Below are 13,972 nucleotides of genomic sequence, written 5' to 3'. Positions count from 1 at the left end.
CATGGAAGCAACTGCACCTGCAACTAGCAACGCTATAAGAGGGCCGAGCAAGCGGTAACATAACCAAACAGTGGTTTGCTGGGTTGTGGACATGTTAGAGGTTTTCATGGCAATGTTGGGAGGCATATTAAACAGGTGGTAGGCAGCGAGAGATAGCGAAAGAGACGACACACCTAGCATGGCATTGATAGTAATGGTTGTTGGAAAGATTCCCTAGCGGTAAGAATAAATTAGTTGTTATTATATTTCCTTGTTCATGATAATCGTTTATTATCCACGCTAGAATTGTATTGATTGGAAACTCAAATACATGTGTGGATACATAGACAACACAGTGTCCCTAGTGAGCCTCTAGTTGACTAGCTCGTTGATCAAAGATGGTCAAGGTTTCCTGGCCATAGACAAGTGTTTTCACTTGATAACGGGATCATATATTTAGGAGAATGATGTGATGGACAAGACACAAACTATGAACATAGCATATGACTGTGTCAGTTTATTACTACTGTTTTCTCCATGTCAATGTATCTGTTCCTGTGGTCATTAGATCATGCAACTCCCGGACACTGAAGGAATACCTTGTGTGTATCAAACGTCGCAATATTACTCAGTGACTATAAAGGTGCTCGACAAGTATCTCCGAAGGTGTCTGTTGGGTTGGCATGGATCAAGATTAGGATTTGTCACTACATGTGACGGAGCGGTATCTTGGGGCCCACTAGGTAATACAACATCACAATAAGCCTTGTAAGCGATGTGACTAAAGAGTTAGTCACGAGATCTTGTATTACGGAATGAGTAAATAGACTTGCCGGTAATGAGATTGAACTGGGTATGGAGATACCGACGATCGAATCTCGGGCAAGTAACATACCGAAGGACAAAGGGAACATTATACGGGATTAATTGAATCCTTGACACAGAGGTTCAACGGATGGACATCTTAGTAGAATTGGTAGGAGCCAATATGGACATCCAGGTCCCGCTATTGGTTATTGACCGGGGAGTGTCTCAGGTCATTCTGCATAGTTCTTGAACCCGCAGGGTCTACACACCTAAGGTTTGGTGACGTTTCGATATTATTGAGTTATGTGTGTTGGTAACCGAAAGTTGTCCGGAGATCCGGATGAGATCCTAGACATCACGCACAGCTCCAGAATGGTACGGAGGTAAAGATTGATATATAGGAAGTCTTGTTTTGGTCACCGGAAAAGTTTTGGGTTCATCGATAGTGTACTGGGAGTGCCAGGAGGGTAGCGGGGGACCACCGGGAGGGGTATGACGAGCCAAGAGGCTCATGGGATATGAGAGGAGGTGGACCACCCCCTCGTGGGCTAGCCTAAGTCTCTCTCAAGGGCCCATGCAAAAAGGATAAAGGAAAAAGGCAAAAAGGGCCAAATTAGGAAGGAGTCCTAATAGGATTCCACCTCCCTTGTGAGAGGTGGATTCCTCCCTTGTGGATCGACCGAACCTCCTTGGAGTGGAGGCCAAGGCTGCCTCCTCTCCCCTCCTTCTCCTATATATACTAGAGGTTTTAGAGTTGAGGGCTAACCCTAATTGCCACGTGCTCCCTCTACTTCATCTAGATCGGTTTCTCCTCTAGTCTAGTTCGGCGGTGCTTAGGTGAAGCCGTGCTGGATTAGTTCATCACCACCACCACGTCGCCATGCTGGAGAACTGATCTACCTCTCCGCCACTCTTGCTGGATCAAGAAGGCGGAGATCGTCATTGAGCTGTACATGTGCTGGACACGGAGGTGCCGTCCGTTCGGCACTAGATCAGGATGGATCGTGATGGGATCGCGGGGCGGATCGTGAAGAGATCGCGGGACCGGCTGCAATTTGGATCACGAAGATGTTCCACTACATCAACCGTGTTATATACGCTTCCTCTTAGCAATCTACAAGGGTATGTAGATTCTCTCTCCCCTCTGGTAGATGATCATCACCATGGATAGGTATTGCGTGTGCGTATGATTTTTTTTGTTTCCCATGTTACGTTTCCCAACAGTGGTATCAGAGCTAGGTTCATGCCTAGATGATATCACGAGTAGAACACAAAAGAGTTTGTGGGCGTTGATGTTCAATTTGCTACCCTCCTTAGTCTCTTCTTGATTCGCTCGTATTGTTGGATTGAAGTGGCCCGGACCAACTTTACTCGTACGCTTAGGAGAGTCCGGTTTCATCGACTAACATGCAACTTGTTGCATAAAGATGACTGGTGGGTTTCTGTTTCTTCAACTTTAGTTGAATCGGATTTGACCGAGGCGGTCCTTGGAGAAGGTTAAATAGCAATTTGCATATCACCGTTGTGGCTTTACCTAAGTAAGATGCGATCATACTAGATACCCATAGCAGGCACGTAAAACATGCAACAACAAATTAGAGGATGTTTAACTTTTTTTTGCAGGGTATGCATGTGCAGTGATATTGCAAAAGACATGATATGATATATTGGATGTATGAGATGATCATGTTGTAATAGTTAAATATCGACTTGCACGTCGATGCTACGTCAACCGACGGGAGCCATAGGGCTGTCTTTAAACTAACGTTTGTGCTTGCAAATGCTTTTACTATATCACTAGTGTCAGAATTTAGGCTCCGCAAAACCCTAAATATTCGAGCCCAGGGGCGTGTACGAATATCTCTCACTTCCTAACCTCGCCTAGCACGCTACTCAATGGGAACGACAAAGTACTCACTCGATGGTGAGGGAACCACAGAACGCAACAGTTTACCCAGGTCCGCGCCGCTGCGAAGCGTAAAACCCTACTCCTGCTTTGGTGGATTGCCTCTCGTGGGAACTGGTGGAAGAACTAGTAAAGTTTTCTACTACCTCCTGAGGCTAGGTGGCCTTAGTGGTGTGAAGGTGGGTCAATGAATGGTTCGGGGTCGGATCGGATCCCCCTCTACGAAGCAGCCTATCCTCTATTTATAGTGGAGGCCTCCAGTCCTCTTCCCTTATTGTTTCGACGGGAAGGGATCCCACAACGACCAATTTCAAAGGGGGACATGGGAACATGCTTCCCTGTCCAAAAGTGGTCTTCGCGTGCAAAGTAACTGCCAGCGCTGTATGGGCTGGTTCAGGGATGACGGGCGACCATGGTCTTGTTGCACCAGAATGGAAACCTTTTGAAGATGCCTTGGGAACATGTGTTTGTCCTTGCACCCTTTGCACCAAATGGGAAACTGCTCCGTCCTACTTTTCGCTGCTCGTCTGACCTTCTTCGATGTCTTCCTTAACTCCTGAGGCTGGGCCTCGCCTTGGAATATCCGCATCTCCAGAGGGGTCCTAAGGGGTCCCCTGCGGGTCTTGATGCCATTCCTCCTCGTGAGGCTTGGCCCCTCACGAGGCCCTTGCCTTGAGTGATGCCAAGCCCATTGGTTCGCTTGATTAAGTGGGCCAGCCCTGGGCCGTAGGCAGGCGGGTCTGGGTACCCCATTCCCAGAACGCCGACAGTAGCCCCTGGGCCCAAGGTGCGTATGGGTTGGCTTTTCGGCGAAGCCTTGAGGGTGACCCGAAGCGTCGCGGGCCCTAGTTGCCTGCGGGCCAGGCGACACACGTGTTCAACAGCTATGCGGTGACGCTCTTGCTCCTCGAGGCGTCCGGGGCACGCCACACAACGATGGCACGATCTCCAAGAACCATGTAGGCCATCATTGTTCTCATTGAATTGCATAAGTGCGGCCTGACCACACCCAATGGCCGTCGTGGACGTGACCGTTCAGTGGACAGCTGAAGTGACGTGGGCGGAAGCCCACCTCGTGGCTCCCGAGAGGCGTGCGACGCTGGTGCTCCCATGACGGTTGGTGGCCGAGGTTGGTTTATAAATATGCTCTACCCCTGGGAAGGGGGAGGCAGTGCAACCTTGAGCTCCTTCTCTGCTTCTTCTGCTTTTTCTCGAAAAAACCTCTTCTCCCCTTCGCTCCTAGTCTTCATGGCGTCTCCCGGAGGTGATCCTTGGCGGGGGAAGCGCACGACGCCTTCCACGCCTTCGGCCGTCCCCGGGGGCAGCAGCGGAGGGCCCTCTGAGCCGTCGTGTTTCCGCCACCGTTGGGCCCTGAGCGAGGAGTAAGTCCCTCGTCCGCATCTCCTTTCCTTGTCGCCTCATCTGTTGCTTGTTGGTTGATCTTTCCTTTACTGTAGAGCTCCCTCGGCCAAGAAGCTCAAATTAGGAGAGCTTTAGGAGGATGTGGAGGGGTTGCGGGCTCAGCTCGCGAGTGCTGAGGTCGCCCTCCAGGCCGCCCGCGAGGGCGAAGCGGAGGCCAAGGCTGAGATGACGTTGCTGCAGAAGCCAGTCCAGGAGCACACTAACGCCATCTTGGCCACTAAGGACGAGGCATAGTTCGCCTGGATGATGGCGTCCCAGTGGGCTAAGCAGTTCGCGGGTATCGCCGGCCGGGCAACTAACGCGACGCGCCGGTTTGCGGGGGAGGCCCCGGCGCTGCCAAATGTGAGGAGCGACGGGGGCAACCTCGCCTTCTTCGAGAAGGGGGTGGAGGCACTGGAGGCCCACGTCCCCCTGGTGGAAGAGGAGAGCGCGTCCGACGTGCACGAGCTTCTGGGCCTTGCCTTGAGGCTTGTCTTCTCCAACCTACGCCGCCTTGTCCTGGAGCTCGATCTCCAGCGCGTCGTCGAGCCGGTGCCCGCTAAGCCCCAGCGCCTTATCCATGACAAAGTGTGTCCGCACGTGGATGCCCTGGCGGAGCGGTACATCTGGGCGCCCGTCTGCTGCAAGGAGGAGGCCTCCGACGCTGAGCACACAGGCACATAGGGCAGCGTCAACGGCCTTTCCCCCTAGGCACCTCCCACCTTCCGTTTCCTTCCCCTATAACATCAGACCAAGAACACTGCCCTGTTGGGCGTTAATTTTTTTCTCTTACCTTTGTCATTTTCCGTTTTTCCCTTTGCTCGTGGGTCGATTGCTCGCTTGCCGGTAGTCGTTGCAGCTCGTCTTCCCAGCACGGGGCTCATCGCTGCCCCTTACATCGCTCAGGGGTAACGGCGGCCAGGGTCCTTAGTAGGTCCCAGCCTCCCGAGGTATCGCCCGTGTCGTCGCACACTTGGTCGATGGAATACTTCCTCGCTACAGCTGAATCCTTAGGCTCGGCATCCAATCGTTAGTACACATATTTTTAATTCGTCGTTTGTCTGACATGAATCCAGATGGTCCCGGTCTGGGCCTGCGGGGTACTTAGATCATGGTTTTGTGCCGGCCTCTTGCGTATGTCCTCCTGAGTATCTCCTCTATTGTAGGTGGGAGGGGGTGAATACCCTTTCGGCACTCTATGTTTGCAGGTCCCGGTCCCGCACATTTCCATGATCCCGTAAGGCGCAACCCGTTACCAAGGTTGCTTCTCATGGGGCTAAGCCCCGGCGCCCCATGTGCCGACGTGGTCGACACCTGGGTGGCCGAGTGGCCTTGCGACCAGTAGGGCTCCTGAGGCGTGACGCTCAGGAGCCCCCCTTGACACTCAAGCTGCTCTACGTCGACAGTCCCCGGTCCCACACATTTCCCTGCTCCCGTAAGGCGCAACCCGTTACCAAGGTTCGCACTTCACAGGGCGGGGCTGTCGAGACTCTTTGTGGTGGTATCAAGTTTCGGTCCGGACCCCAGAGCGGGGGTTGATTACTAAGAAGTGTTCGCCCCTGGGGCGGCAAGTCCTTGCTTTCGTGCTCCTTGACTCCTAGGGGCGGTGTGAAGCGTTCATCTCCAAAAATGTCATCCAAAAAAGGAGTCTTTGAAGCCGGTGAAACGACAAAAGCGCAAGAGAAAGCCCCCCTTTTTGTTTTACAAACGTCGGGTACTGAGAGTTAAAAACCAACTTTTTGAAAAGTTTAAGTTCAGTGGAAGATAGTTCAAGACCCAAGAAAAAGCAACCAAAACGCCGCGTCCGGCACCTAAGGTGGCACAGTCATTGGTGGACAGAGTTGGTTCCTTTGCCAGCTGGGGGCATAGTCATTGGTAGACTAGATTGGGTGCCCTCATCCCTAGCGCTAAGCATAGGGCTTCCACTAGGCGTGGGGTGGACCCCTTACGCGTCCTCGGGGGCCCTGGGCGTATACACCCTCAGCTCATTAGTACGTGAGAGTGTCATGGTGGGGGTGTATATGGGAGGTCGTGAGGACACTTTGGCCTTGCAAGTGTCACTACCCCCGAGGCATTAGGCGATTGATTCCGAAAGTCACTGGTGGACTGTGTTGATTATCGCCGTCTTCCCCCAGCGCTGAGCATAGGGCTACCAATAGGCGTGGGGTGGACCCCTTCCGCTTCCTCGGGGGGCCCTGGGCGTATACAGCCTCGGCTTGTTATTAGATCAGAGTGTCACAGGATGAAGTAGGTTCCGGAAGGATTGAAGGACGATGCAGATTTGTCGTGAGTTCATGCAGGTCCCGTGCTCTCGTTCTCCTGAGACCTGTTGAGGGCTTTTCTATTGCTCTACGTCGGGAGGATTGATGTCTACTACGCAACCTTCTCCTTGTAGACGTTGTTGGGCCTCCAAGTGCAGAGGGTTGTAGGAAAGTATCAATTTTCCCTCAAGTGGGTGTCCTAAGGTTTATCAATCCGCGGGAGGCGTAGGATGAAGATGGTCTCTCTCAAGCAAGCCTACAACAAAATAACAAAGAGTCTCTTGTGTCCCCAACACACCTAATACGATGGTAAGTTGTATAGGTGCACTAGTTCGGCGAAGAGATGGTGAAACAAGTGCAATAAGGATGGTAGATATAGGTTTTTGTAATCTGAAATTACAAAAACAGCAAGGTAACTAGTAACAAAAGTGAGCACGAACGGTATTGCAATGCGTGGAAACAAGGCCTAGGGTTCATATTTTCACTAGTGAAGTTCTCTGAACAATGATAACATAATTGGATCATATAACTACCCCTCAACATGCAACAAAGAGTCACTCCAAAGTCACTAATAGCGGGGAACAAACGAAGAGATTATTGTCGGGTACGAAACCACCACAAAGTTATTCTTTCTGATCGATCTATTCAAGAGTCCGTAGTAAAATAACACGAAGCTATTCTTTCCTTTCGATCCATCATAGAGTTTGTACTACAATAACACCTTAAGATACATATCAACCAAGACCCTAATGTCACCTAGATACTCCGTTGTCACCTCAAGTATCCGTGGGCATGATTATACGATATGCATCACACAATCTCAGAATCATCTATTCAACCAACACATAGAACTTCAAAGAGTGCCCCAAAGATTCTACCAGAGAGTCAAAACGTGTGCCAACCCCTGTGCATAGGATCCCAATGTCACGAACCCGCAAGTTGATCACCAAAACATACATCAAGTACTCACATGAATCCACGTGTGCCAACCCATATGCATAGGTTCCCAGTTGTCACAAACCCGCAAGTTGATCACAGCAGATAGACACGTGCAAGACATACATCAAGTGTTCTCGAAGACTCAATCCGATAAGATAACTTCAAAGGGGAAACTCAATTCATTACAAGAGGGAGCGGGGGAAAAACATCATAAGATGCCACTATAGTAGCAAAGCCCATGGTACATCGAGATCAAGACATCTCAAGAACACGAGAGAGAGAGAGAGATCAAACACATAGCTACTGGTACATACCCTCAGCCCCGAGGGACAACTACTCCCTCCTCGTCATGGAGATCGCTAGGATGATGAATATGGCCACCGGAGATGGATTCCCCCTCCGGCAGGGTGCCGGAACGGGCTCCAGATTGGTTTTTGGTGGCTACAAAGGCTTGCGGTGGCGGAACTCCCGATCTAGGTTTCTTTCTGGAGGTTTCTAAATTTTTAGGAATTTATGGTGGTGGAATTACGTCGGTTGGGCCCACGAGGAGGTCACAAGCCTGCCCTACGCCACCTAGGGGGTGGTGGTGGCGTCAGGGCTTGTGACTCCCTCGTGGATCTTCTGGCCTTCTTCCAAAGCTTGAGGGGTCTCTTTTGGTCTAAAAAAATCATCGTAAAGTTTCATTCCATTTGGACTCCGTCTGAAAATGGGCCAAAAACACGGAAAAAACAAAAACTGGCACTTGGCACTGAGTTAATAGGTTAGTCCCAAAAAAGATATAAAATAGCATATTCATGCATATAAAACATCCAAAGTTGACAAGATAATAGCATGGAACCATCAAAAATTATAGATACGTTGGAGACGTATCAAGGATAAAGTCCCACACATTTCCCTTCCCCGTGAGGCGCGTCATGGGGCAAGGCCCTGACCCGGGGGCCAAGTGGATTTGTGACCGGTAATGCTCTTGAGGCGTGATGCTCAGAAGCCCCCTTTGACGTTCGAGCAGCTCTACATCGCTAAGATCCAGTCCCGCACATTTCCCAACCACCGTTGCGTGGGACCGACTGAACGGATGTAGCTACGGGGTCAAGCCTTGTCAGCCCTAATAACGATCGAATGTCCCTGGATGATATCAAGGGTGGCAGGTGGCCCTATGACCGGTAAGGCCCCTGTGGCACCATACTCAGGGGCCCCCTTTTGACGCTCAAGCGGCCCCCATCTCTTCCTGTTGGTCGCGGCCCTAGGGAGCCCAGAGGCCTCCCCAGGCCCCGTGACGAGGCGTCGTGCACCGGCCGGAGCCCCCGCACAAGGAGGGGGGGGGGTAAATCGCCAAAAGATGCAAGCAAGGCAAGATGTCAGGCCGCCGAACAGAGGAAGCAAAAGTTATGGAAGGTTGCGCAAATGATACGATGGGCAGAAGCATGCCCTAAATATTTGAAGTCCCTGTGGTTAGCAGACACTTCCTAAGGCAGTAAACCCAAAAAATTACCTCAAATAGCTTCCTTGTCTTTGAGGGGCGCCTCACGAGGCCTGTCGCTCGGCGCCCATGCGTGCGTCGTGGTTGCCGCGGGTGGCCTATGCCACTTGTGTTTCATCGCTTCATCTGACTCGTCCTCCTGAGGCCTGTGGTTCGGCCCTTGGTAGTTCTTCCGCAGGGCAGGCGGCTCGGGCCGTGTCCCGCGGCTAGAGGGCGCCTCCCTACCAGCGCCTCTTGGGCCTGGCTCAAGGAGGGCCCCCGAAGCGGTCCTCACTCTGAGGAAGATAGGTGCCCGGGGGGGGGGACGCCTGAAGCTCTTCCTCGTCGTGAGGATCAGGTGATGTCGCATACTCCGGCACGTACGGCTCCATGTGGGCTCTTTGATCGTCCTCCGTGGCCGTTCAGCAGCGCGACGATGGAGGTCCCTCTCGGTGGTGGATGGGGATCCCCCCTGCCATACTACTCGGAGATCTTCCTGCGATAAACCTTCGCGCGAAGTCGCTTGTTCCTATTGCTGCCGTTGGCTGGTCCCGGTGCCGCTCGGTGTTGATTCCCCCTTGGTTCCCTGGAATGTCTCTGTTGTCGTAGTTCACCTGCGCCGACTCCATTGCCTTCTGCAGGCTACGCCGGAGGGAGCACTCCTGTGTGGCCACCCCGAACTGTCGGGGCCCGACCTGGTCTTGGTGATGCACACCGATGTGTGCACCGATCATTCCGCCGTTCTCTTCACGCCCTTGGTGGTTGTCAGCGTGATGCGCCTCGGGGCAGGCTGCCGGAACTTGGAGGAGGAGGAGGGCTGGACGAGGCGCGTATCTCTCGGCACCGCTCAGCATGAGGTGCGAGCCCCCAGCGCCTAACGCTTGCGGCCTTGAAGAAGAGCGGGATTGGATGGCCTTCTCGGAGATGGCGATCAGCTCCATGACCTAGTTCGCCCAGGCGTCGAAGCCCCCTTGTGTCGGTCGTTGATGGAGCATCTCGCTCGCCATTAGCAACGAGTCATGCGCGCTGAGTTCCCCCAAGTTGATGCAGTGCATCGTGGGTGCCGCGGGCACCGCCTAGCCGCCGTGCGCCTCGGTGGCGCGGGTGGTTGCGATGTTGGAAACAACGTTGACGATCTGGTACGAGACGCCCGGTAGCACCACACCCGCATGCGTGCTTCCGACTGCCGTGATGTAGTGGTTGGAGGCCAGCTCGATGAGGTTCAAAGAAGTTGGTTGGGCACCGGCCATCAGAGCAGTGGGCCTAGGGAAGATGAAGCCTCGAGAAAACCTTAACACGCCCCCTACCTGGCGCACCAAATGTCGGATTCGGGCTCCGCAAAACCCTAAAGATTCGAACCCAGGGGAGTGTACGAAGATCTCTCACGACCTAACGTCGCCTACCATGCTACTCGATGGGAATGACAAAGGACTCAATCGATGGTGAGGGAAGCATAGAACGCAACAGTTTACCCAGGTTCGGCCCGCTGCGAAGCATAAAACCCTACTCCTGCTTTGGTGGATTGCCTCTCGTGAAGACTGGTGGATGAACTACTACAATTTTCTATGGCCTCCTCAAGCTAGGTGGCCTTAGTGGTGTGAAGGTGGGTCAATGAATGGTTCGGGGTCGAAACAGATCCCCCTCTACGAAGCAACCTATCCTCTATTTATAGTGGCGGCCTCCGGTCCTCTTCCCTTATTGTTTCGCCGAGAAGGGATCCCACAACGACCAATTTCAAAGGGGGGCCTGCGAACATGCTGCCCCTATCCAAAAGTGGTCTTTGCCTGGAAATTAGCTGCCAGCGCTGTAGATGCTGGTTCAGGGATGACGTCCGTCCTGCCGGCGGGCAACCATGGTCTTGTTGCACCAGAATGGAAACCTTTTGAAGATGCCTTGGGAACCTCGTTCGTCCTTGCCCCCTTTTCACGAAAGGGGAAACTGCTCCGTCCTGCTTTCCGCTGCTCATATGTACTTCTTATGAGTCATCCTTGACTCCTGAGGCTCAACCTCGCCTTGGAATATCAGCTGCTCCGGGGGGGTCCTGAGGGGGTCCCCTGCGGGTCTTGATGACGTTCCTCCTCGTGAGGCCGAGTGTAACAACCCAAAAATCGGGTTATCAATTTTGTGCTGTTATTCCTTCCTAGCTTCTCTCTCCCAGATATTTCCTCTGGAATTTGGCAAATGACCAGGTGAACCCAGTCTATCCTCAACCTCTCCGTGCATTTCCCATGTCCTTCTGCCAGTTTGTTCTTGCTGAGAAAACCCCGAACCTCTTGGAAACCCTAGCTCCGAAATATTGGAACTGGGAATCATGTCGTAGTGTTTTCAAATGAGCCATCATTTCCCTTGCTCTGTTGATCCTTCAATTTCTCCCAGAGCTCATTATTCCCTCATAGACCCCAGATGTGCAAAAATATAGCCAAGTCTTATGCAATATTTTTTTTCTAGAATTAATTCCTGTTTTTTCCGTTTTTAGGAATTAAATCCAATAAAATATGTATCCATCTCCCAAGGTCATGAAAACTTGCACATATATTCTTTGTGATCATATGAAGCTCTCATAAAATATTGGCTATCACTGAGTAGGGAAAAATGCCTTTTTCCTATTTAAAGCCAATATTCCAATTTGGGGCCTTTCCAAAGGATACCATTTTGGTAGCAAGGAAAAATCCCAAATAATTTGGGGAGCTGCTCATAAGCAGACATTCATCATTTCCATCAAGAGATCAAGTTCCCCAGTTCAAGAATTGAGTACAACATCCCTTTGCAAATTATGTCCAGATTTTATGTTTGCAAAGGAAGTGCTTGATTCCTTGTGTCCCTTGAGCTGAAATTTTGGAGAGTAGTTTGTTATGATAAATCATCCTTGTCCATCAAAACTTAGCCCCTGCCATCACTCCATTCTTCTTGAGTGAATTATTTAAGATTCTGTCCAGATTGGAGCATTGTGAGGGAAGTACCATTTATATTTGTGCAAATGGTATGAAACTTCGACAATGCCTTCATATGCCTAAATTATGAGTCTCCTCCAAATTTCAGCCATTTCCATTTAGGCATTTGACCCCAACATCATCTTCTTCATTTCTGGTCAGTATGCCAAGTTACAAAGGAAGTACCCCTTTGACTTATCGGATGGTTCTGAATTTTGGCCAGCATAGTGACCTTAGTGAGTGTTCAACCTTAGCCAAATAGCATGGCAATAGGTGCACTGTGGTGGTCACACCACGTCACAAACACCTTGCTGTTGAAACCTATTTGACTTTGGTGTGGTCACATCATTGCTCCACAGTGCTATGCTGATGCATAGGTCAACTCAGAGCAGTGTGTAGATAACCCTAGACATGATTTGAGAGCTTGTGGGGCAAGGCAAGGCATGGCCACGTGGCGACCATGGGCAGGGAGTGCCATAACTGAGCTCTGTGCGTTTGAGGTGACGGGAGCTTGTCTCCAGCGAGAACCAGCCTGTCCAAGAGTGTCTAGGAGGTTCCCCTAGCCCTCGTATGCCCTCTAGAATCCTCTCCCCCTCGTCTCCTTGCTCCTGGAGGTGTCTGCCATTGGAGCCTCGCCATGCATCTCGGAGCTTCTCCCGACGTTGCAAGAGCCCCTCCCGGGAGCCATTTAAGGAGTGCCCATGTGAGGCCCTCGATTTAATCGTATGCTAATCATACACGCAAATGCGTACGATCAAACTCAAGGACTCACGAGAAGATATCACAACACAACTCTAGACACAAGTAAAACAATATAAGCTTCATATTACAAGCCAGGGGCCTCGAGGGCTGGAATACGAAAGCTCGATAAACACACGAGTCAGCGGAAGCAACAAATATCTGACACTACAAGCAAAACGCTCAATTATGACCCCAAAAATGACGGTGGTTTAATTGGTCATTGATCCATGACCAAAATTTTGAAATTAGGCATGGCAAGTCTAAGAGGGTCCAAAGGCCATAATGTTATGACCTTTTGCGTTCATTAGGTCATGATCTTATTGCACAAAATGGTCATTAAGATGTGTAGAATTATTTATGATCATATTTCAATGCTACCATGACCAAATATAAGACCATAAACATATGTGTGGAGGTGACTAGACGACACCTCATCAATTTTGCCTATGTGTCATGTATAGAGAGCAAATTTTTGTTTTATACGTATATGGATGAAGTAAATTATATTAGATAAATACCAATAAATTACAATTATTCATTTTAATATCCTAAATATTTTAGAAAATACAATATAATTACCAAAATGAAATATATGAGCCCATGCTAATCTCATAATGTGTAGACCCTATTTAGATAAATATTTTTGAAAGGTGGTATATGGTACCTTAACTTGGTGTTTCAAACATTAAAACTTAAACATGACAATAAAAAATATGTGGGTGAATTTTTCAGTAATGCCAAATACTATCATAATTAAATGAAAAGTGTTTCCACCCACAAAACTCAACCAAAAAATATAGCTTTCTTCTCAGGGAAATAATAAATATTGTACAACTCTTTTCAGGCAATCAAAAAATACAACTAGAGCCAACAATATGGCTCCATATTTCCTAAATCCAATATCTATACGGAATAATATCTAAATCCAATATGGGTCCATAAATATTGGGTCATTTAAACATACCAGATGAGGTTCATATGTTGATTGTTTACCCGAAATAAGAGGATAAAAATATAAAAGAAACAAAAGAAAATGACACAATTACATAAGCTGGATTCTGATTGGTGGAACCATTTATGCCATGGATCAATGACATGGCATAAATCCTACTGTCCATTGCTAGCAATCCCACATCCATCCATCCATTCATCCATCTGAAGAAAAGTAAAAAAAACTAGCAGACCGACGTCCTCGCGAACCCTACCCAGCCACTCGTTGCCTTCTCCCCTTCGAGATCGCCGCCGACACCACCCTGCCCATCCCATCCCCGTACCCGTGCACGCCGCCGTTCGCTCCTCCACCTGCAGGCAATGCCGAGCCCGCGGTCTCCCTCCCCAAGATCGCTCCGGAGCCCGCGATCCTCCTCCACCTACATCTTGTCTCCTCTACGGTCACGCCGCCGCCCAAGATCGCTCCAGAGCACATGAGCTGAGTATCAGAGCACCACCGACGGCTCCTCCTTTTGCCTGCAGCCGCTTGCCGTCCGGCGATGCACGATGAGTCATCTTCCACCTCTCCCGTTCATCCCCTTCTCGTGCTTCCCTCCTT

This window comes from Hordeum vulgare, chromosome 3H, assembly GCF_904849725.1.
Source record: "Hordeum vulgare subsp. vulgare chromosome 3H, MorexV3_pseudomolecules_assembly, whole genome shotgun sequence".
NCBI classification, from domain to species: Eukaryota; Viridiplantae; Streptophyta; class Magnoliopsida; order Poales; family Poaceae; genus Hordeum; species Hordeum vulgare.
This window is presented reverse-complemented; position numbering follows the sequence as displayed.